This window comes from Hyperoodon ampullatus, assembly GCF_949752795.1.
Source record: "Hyperoodon ampullatus genome assembly, chromosome: 15".
In the NCBI taxonomy this organism is placed as follows: domain Eukaryota; kingdom Metazoa; phylum Chordata; class Mammalia; order Artiodactyla; family Ziphiidae; genus Hyperoodon; species Hyperoodon ampullatus.
The window spans coordinates 50,151,656-50,158,761 of NC_136928.1; positions in this window are offsets into that span (position 1 = coordinate 50,151,656).

The following is a 7,106-nucleotide window of genomic DNA, read 5'->3' on the forward strand; positions in this document are numbered from 1 at the left end:
ACCCCTTCAAGGCCCCCTTATCTGTACCAAAGCAGGTTACCGCAAGACAAAGAGAATTCTGGCAGCTATCATATAATTAGTTGTGTTGTATGCTTCCTTTAGCTGTTAAGAAAATCTCCCAACGAAAGTCCTAAGCGCTCAAGACCACAATGAATTTGCGGAGTTCACTACCGGTCCCCAGCTGTCTTTTATTTAAATAATAAAAGCTCCAAGCTCCTGAAATCTTGATGACAGTGGCTTGACGGTAACAAGAGCAGGATCTTTAGCTTTCATTAGAAACGCCTGTGTTTCTCTTTGGTGAAGGGAGAGCGGAGTATGTTGGAATATTAATGCAGAGTATTTAGATGAGGCTCTTAATTTGAAAAGAATGTGAGAATTAATGCTTGAGTTTAATCGGAGCCTGAATCATCACAGATAGATTTTTACCCTCTTCTCCTTAATCGATTTCACCCTAATTAATTCTTCTGTGGCTAAGTCTTGTTGCATTAGATAGTCTGCTGATTATTTCCACAATCAAGAGACTGTATATTCATGCATTTTTAATAAGGGACGACTGCATCCTTTCTCATAAGTGATCTTGCTGGTTGGCAGTTGCAGCAGCTAAAATAATTATAGAGCAGATTACTTACTTTTAAAGCATTGTTTGCTGTCATATTCATGCTAGGTGACAATTTGGAAGAGCTCCTAAGGCTGCTGTAATCGGGCAGGGTACTTAAGTGGCAATTTTCAATGTCAAGTGCTGTTTATTCATAGGTCAATGCCTTTTAAAAAAAATAAAATAAACACAGGGGTAATTTGGTCCTGCTGGCTGATGAAGCCATGTGCTACAGATTTGCAGGCCAGTCTGATTCTATGCTTAGTTTAAAACCTTGACTCTTAGAAGGACCTGCTTCTGAAGGCTGCGGGGTACCTTCTGCCTTCAACCATGACTGGTCCAAATGTGGTTGTTCATGTCTGATTATGACTTGTGTGATGGGGTGCTCTCATATCAGACCCTGCAATCTAGAAGGCTTGAAGCAGGGGACACAGTAATTTCAAAGCCTCAGCTGTTTTCTGTTTAGCAAGAGGACAAAAGGAAATCCACCTAAGGGAATAGACTGCTTTTTATTTTGGGAAAAACACTGGGCTTTTTGATTATGCAGAGGGAAGGTTGGCGTTATTCCGCCATGGACAGGTTGAGACAAGAGGAAAGCAATGGTTATGCATACCAATACAGAAGGCTCTCTTTCTAGTGGGCAGACAGAACCACCACTCATGGCAGAATTTCATGTGGTGGAGGAGAGGCTTTCCTCTTCTCTCTTGGGGAAAACAGAGTTGGGGCCTGAACTCCAGGCAGGGGAGATCTGGCCAATGACCCTCCTGCCTGTGAGAGTTGAGTTAGCTCTGCAGTCTGATGGTGGCCTGAAGGCAGTGTGGGGCTGGGGGGAGGCATGCAGGGCACCCCAGGCCATGGGTCAGTGGACTCTAGGAGAGCCTGTAGGCAATCTCCAACTTAATTGTTTTCCTTGTGTAATTTTAACTCTCTTTTGTCAACCCCAAGCTTTCAGCGCTTTTCTTAACCTTACAGCCTTAAAAAAAAAATAAGAAAAGAGCCCGTATCCACATTTGGAACAAAGGTGGGGTAGGAGAATGATTTTCCTTTCGACCCCCTACTCTAAAGCCTGTTCAAGGAGGCATGGTGATTCTGGAGCCCACGTGAGGGGCCACAGATTGGCCTTGGGGAAGGAGGAGACTCATGGGATCCAGGGGATGATAGAGGCTCAGACTGAGGCCTTGCTCAGGTGGGCAGGTGAGAAGTGGAAAGGGACAGACTTCCTTCCCCATATCCTGGAGAGAGAGAGACCTTCAGAAGGAGAAAGTACAGCTTGCAAATTACACAGCACGGGTTGTTGGCTAGCGGCCATCTGGGTTGCCCTTAATATACACTGCAGTTGGCCAGAGTCTCAGAGGTTGTCCTGCCCTCCCTGCTCTCCACACCAGCTGTTCAGGGAAATTGCCAAACTGTAGCAACCTCCAGCTCATTTCCCAGGAACGCCACTGCCAGCTGCTCTGCGGAGCTCAGGGCCAGCAATTAGAGGCGTCATTGAACCTTAGGTCATAACTCCCACCCCTACTGCAGATGAGGACACTGACCAATTCTGGGGCCATTACTATCTGCAGTGAAATGATCAAAGGAGGTGAGCTGGCCCCCCAACTCCAACTCCCACTTCACTGGTAGGGAACCTGGGCTCAGAGAGGTAACATGACTTGTTCAAGGTCACTCTATTGATCAGGGACAGGTTCATGACTTGGGTCCCAGGTCCCCCAACTCCTAATTCAACACTCTTTCTGGATAGCCCATCACTCAGGTGGATTTCTTTTTTTTTTAAGATTTTTTTGATGTGGACCATTTTTTTAAAGTCTTTATTGAATTTGTTACAATATTGCTTCTGTTTTCTCTTTTGGTTTTCTGGCCGCAAGGCATGTGAGATCTTAGCTCTCCGACCAGGGATCAAACCCGAACCCCCTGCACTGAAAGGTGGAGTCTTAACTGCTGGACCATCAGGGAAGTCCCCCTCAGGTGAATTTCTTTTTCACTGGAGAAAAAGGGGCTGGCTCAGGACATCCAGCCAGCTTGCCCTTTATTTACCAGATCGCCAAACACTTGCTCAGGTTTGGTCCTTCCGATCTCCTACGCTCCTTCAGGAGCCTTAAGGACACCTCCTTTGATCATTTCACTACAGATAGTACCAGAATTTTTCAGTTTTCTCATCTGTAATACGGAGATAATAGTAGGAGAGGTGATTATTAATTGAGTTAATTCCATGTAAAGAACTCAGAACAGTGTGTGGCACATAATAAGTGCTCAGAACAGGGTGTATGTGAACTCAACTCATTTTCATTATGTATGAAAGGCTGTGCCCAAAGGAGGCTGCAATCCAATAAGAGTCAAATTTGAGTGGGGAAGGCACTCTGATCCCCGGCATTCATCCGTCAGTCAGTGGTCCCAGAAGCTAGGAAAGGAACAGCAGTACCCTAATAGTTCCCAGTCACCTGCTCTGGTCAAACCAAACCACAGTGTGAAGCCCAGCCCTGAGGCTGTGGGGTGCAGGAGGGGAGAGCGAAAGCAGTGGGTGATGCACTTATGCTTTCATATCAAGCCAGCTTGGATGCTGGCCTCACTCACCAGGTTTAGTTCTGCAACTTCTGCGTTTCATAACTGGGGAGCCTCACTCAGGGTGTAGGACCCCAGAAAGGTAAAGGTGTAGTATGGGAGTGGAAGAGGGCAGAGGACCTCCGTTTCCTCAGAGCGGTAGGAACCTCCCAGGCTACGTGTAGGGGGCTCATTTTGTTTATTTTGTCCTTTATTCTTTGTCCCCCCACCTCTCCTTTCCTTCATTTTCTGCCTTCCTCTAATGTTAAGTCCCTCACTCCTTGCATCCCAACCCCAGAGCTTATCACAGAAAATAAATCAGGCTGAAGGGAGGGGGCAGTTGCAGAGACCATTTCAAGGAAGTGGTTTGACCCCCTCACCAAGGTAAGTAAATCCTTCAGAATTAGCTTGTAAAGTGGACTGGAGAGGAAGGAGATCTTCCAGGAAAGCCTGTAGCCCCAGAGCTGTTGGCTGAGCTCTAGGGCCCCTGGAGACAGATCCAACTCTGTCCCGAGAGCTAGGCTGGCTTTTAGCCCAAGCTGCCTGGTGGTGCTGGAGCACCTGTGAGACGGTCTCAACTCCGACCTTTGCTCTAAGCTCCCTCAGGCCAGGGACTGGGTTGTAGGTGCTTTTCTTTTCTTTCATTTTCATTTTAATTTTATATTGGAGTATAGTTGATTAACAATGTTGTGTTAGTTTCAGGTGTACAGCAGAGTGATTTGGTTATACATATACATGTATCTATTCTTTTTCAAATTCTTTTCCCATTTAAGTTATCACAGAATACTGAGCAGAGTTCCCTGTGCTATACTGTAGGTCCTTGTTGGTTATCTATTTTAAATGTAGCAATGTGTACATCATAAGTGCTTTTTTTATGTTTTGTTTTTAGAATCAAATATTTTCTCCATTTTAAACCAGGTTTGTTACTTTTTAAAAAATATATATTTATTTGGTTTCACTTGGTCTCAGTTGCGTCACGCGGGCTCGTTAGTTGTGGCATGAGACCTCTTAGTTGCGGCATGCATGTGGGATCTAGTTCCCTGACCAGGGATGGACCCTGGGGCCCCTGCATTGGGAGCGCAGGGCCTTAACCAAGGCCACCAGGGAAGTCCTATCATAGGTGCTTTTAAAGCACAGGATTGGGAGTCCAAAGATCCAGCTTGGCCTGGGGCTGGTCTACATTTGGGCTGTGTGAACTGGGGTGAGCCTTTAATCTCTTTGAACTTCAGCTGTCCTCACTTGTAAAATGGGGAAAATACCTACCTCCTGGGTCTGGCTGAGATAATGTACACTAGTGTTCTGTGAACCATGAAGTTCAATACTGAGGGTAGTTATGAATACTTTTACTGATTTAAAAAAAAATCATCATTATCATTTCCAGCTCCTCTTGAGGGGCTTCATACAGTGTAGGTGGTCAATAAGTAACTAATCGTGATACTGTAATTTATAATAAGAAATATATATTTCTTCTTTTTCCTTTTCTGGGCTAAGAACTCCTTAAAAACCTTGAAATTTCCTAAGTGATTAGAATGATAAAAGTGCATTTTGTTATTCATAACAAGCCTCTTTCAACCACTTTTGAGTTTGTTAATGTGATGACTTTTAGAAAGCCCATAGGTAACCTAATGATGGGGGCTGGTTGCCAGGGGAACCAATGTGATTAGAGGGTTGCAACTTTTAGCTCCCCCTCCACCTCTGGGGGAGACTGAATTCAATCACCAATGATCAATAATTTAATCAATCGTGCCTCTGTAATGAAAACTCCTTAAGACCCAAAAGGACAGGGTCCAGAGACCATTCAGGTTGGTGAACACGTGGAGATTCGAGAGAGTGGCCCCCCCAGAGAGCAAGGAGGCTCTGTACCCTTTCCCATGTACCTTGCCCTGTGTATCTCTTCCATCTGTCTCTTCCTGAGTTATATCTTTTTATAATAAACCAGTCATCTGGTAAGTAAAATGTTTTCCTGAGTTCTGTGAACCTCTCTAGCAAATGAATCAAGCCTGAGGAGGGGGTTGTGGGAATCTCTGATCTATATAGCTGGTTATTCAGAAGCACAGTGACAACCTGGACTTGCAGCTGGTATCTGAAAAAGGGATGGGGGACAATCTTGTGGGACTGAGCCTTTAACCTGTGGGATCTGATACTATCTCCAGGTAAATAGTGTCAGAATTCAATTAAATTGAAGGATACCCTGCTGGTGTCACAGAATTGGTTTTTTAAAAATCTTTTATATAAATATGTATATGTATATATATATGTATACATTTTTTGAAGCATAGTCAATTTACAATGTTGCGTTAGTTTCCGGTATACAGCACAGTGATTCAGTTTTATATATATGTCTGTGTGTATATATATTATATATATATATATATTATATATATATATAATATATATATAAAATATTCTTTTTCAGATTCTTTTCCCTTATAGGAGTATAGTTCCCTGTACTATGCAGTAGGTCATTGTTGGTTATCTATTTAATATATAGTAGTGTGTATATGTTAAACCCAAACTCCTAATTTATCCCTCCCCGGCAAACCCGGATAGTTTGATGTGCAGAAAACCCACACATCTGGTGTCGGAAGTGTAACAGTGTTGGAGTGGAGTATTGAGAGTATAGGAGACGTGCAGGAGGAGTGCATGTTTTATTTTACACTGACAATGTCAGGTTTTTCTGCATGAAGCTTGCATTGGTCAGCTTAGACTAAATTATTCTGTGTAACAGGCAATCTCAATCACAAAGAGTTATTTCTCGCTCATATTACTTGTTCATTATTCAACTCTGTTCCATGTCTTCATTCTTAGACTCAGGCTATAGAGGCAGAACCTCTCTGGGGCATGTTTGCCTTCTGGGAGAGGAAAAGAACGATGAGGAACCACTCAATGGCTCTCAAAGCTTTATGATGTACATCACTTCCATTGGGAAATGAAGTCACATTCAACGCTGACCTCAGTGGGGCAGGAGGCATACTCTTCCTATAGGGAAGAACACTAGGAAGGGGCAGTGTAGGGGGGGTAACAAATATTTTTAAACAAACAGTAATCTACCCACATAGCCATTTCATATTTTGAATATGCTATGGCTGTAAATATACTAATGTTTATGTAATAATAAACTAAGTACTGCAGATTTTGCTGTACATTAAATCCATATGACTCTTGTCTGTCCACCTATATTTTACCTAACCTTCAATGCCCACATCAAGTCTCACCTCCTCCATGCAGCCTTCTTTACTGATCACAGCATTTATTGTCTCTACAATTCATTCTGCTACTCTTGCCAGCCTTTATTGGCTGCTGTTCTATATGTGTCTTATCTCCCCTAGTAGACAGGGAGTCTTGAGAATAGGGACTCCATTGTATAATCCACTGGGGATCTCAATCTCTTCATGGAAAGTACTCAGTATGTTCTTATGGAGACAAGTTAAATACTTTAGTATGGAATTTTATTTTTAGGGAGTAGTCCTCCATGCTAATGTGACACAATTCCCATTTTGACAGATGGAAAAACTGAGGCTTCAAGAAGTTTAGGGCACGGTCACAATCAGGACTGGCCTCCCAGACTCCTGAGACAACCCCAGCACTCTTATCCCCCAAGCTGCCTCTCACTGCTCCATGGTGTGCATGTCTAAAACATGTATAATCTTTATGAATCATTTCTGAGACCCATGTTCAGGTCTGTCTGTGATCTGAATCACTGAGGTAAGATAAATGGCATCCACTGGAAGGTCAGCTGCTGAGTATATTGGGTTAAAGGAGCTAAGGAAGTAAATCACTTGGTAAGTAAACTTCGAAAGGCTAAGATGTTAAACTCCAAGCCAACCAGGATTTAATTTGTTTATTCCTGAGGTCAATGCCATTTTTATTGCATGCTAATAAAAGCCTGAGCTCTGTTGCCAAGATTCAAAAGAAATCCTAGTTTTCATTTTTCCCTCCATTGGTAATAAAATGGAGACTGTCAAATTCAGGA